We start from the raw sequence: 333 nt of genomic DNA on the forward strand, positions 1-333 counted from the left end.
GGTGACGATTAATATTGACTGCTATTGATGTAAAATATTACTAGGTCTTTAAGAGTTTATTCGGAAGATAACAGCTCTATAAATATTATTTTGTGGTGCCCCGACTCTCTAGTTAATTACATTTACATGATTAGCTCCATCAGGTAATATTAATTACGGAGAAAATATTTTATAGAATAGCATGTCATATCACTTAATCCGGCATAGCCAAATACACGACAGATGCAACACTCCATCACTCTCCTTCTTGTTCAAATAGCCCTTACACAGCCTGGAGGTGTGTTGTGTCATTGTCCTGTTGAAAAACAAATGACAGTCCCACTAAGTTCAAAC

This window comes from Oncorhynchus tshawytscha, linkage group LG30, assembly GCF_018296145.1.
Source record: "Oncorhynchus tshawytscha isolate Ot180627B linkage group LG30, Otsh_v2.0, whole genome shotgun sequence".
In the NCBI taxonomy this organism is placed as follows: Eukaryota; Metazoa; Chordata; class Actinopteri; order Salmoniformes; family Salmonidae; genus Oncorhynchus; species Oncorhynchus tshawytscha.